The sequence below is a fragment of the Crocuta crocuta genome, unplaced genomic scaffold (assembly GCF_008692635.1).
Source record: "Crocuta crocuta isolate KB4526 unplaced genomic scaffold, BGI_CrCroc_1.0 scaffold241, whole genome shotgun sequence".
Taxonomy (NCBI): domain Eukaryota; kingdom Metazoa; phylum Chordata; class Mammalia; order Carnivora; family Hyaenidae; genus Crocuta; species Crocuta crocuta.
Window position 1 is genome coordinate 3,338,612 of NW_027527807.1, and position 251 is coordinate 3,338,862.

The 251-nt window shown below is 47.4% G+C and overlaps 1 protein-coding gene across 1 annotated transcript in view; it reads right to left on the reverse strand.

Moving 5' to 3' along the window:
• The window catches only part of FHL1 (four and a half LIM domains 1), a 37,025-nt gene that overhangs the window by 34,876 nt on the left and 1,898 nt on the right, over positions 1-251 (reverse strand). The window contains exon 2 of the mRNA XM_077773989.1: positions 49-119. The gene's annotated coding sequence lies outside the window, so the exon portion shown is untranslated. The remainder of the gene's footprint in view (positions 1-48; positions 120-251) is intronic.

The following is a 251-nucleotide window of genomic DNA, read 5'->3' on the forward strand; positions in this document are numbered from 1 at the left end:
GGAGGCTGAAGGTCAGTGTCCGAATTTGTGGCCATCGGTCAGACTTACCTCACACTGGATGCGTGGAGACTGGGAGGTATTCAGCAAGGGCTGGACACAGTGGACGACTTCCAATGTGCCTAAGTTAGGAAAAAACGAGAAGCGAGATGCAAAGTTACCTCTCCAGAAAAAAAGTTTAGAAATTAAAAAAAAAAACAAACACAAAAAACAAAACCACCTCCCCCCCCCCCAACCTAGCCCCCCAAAAACCC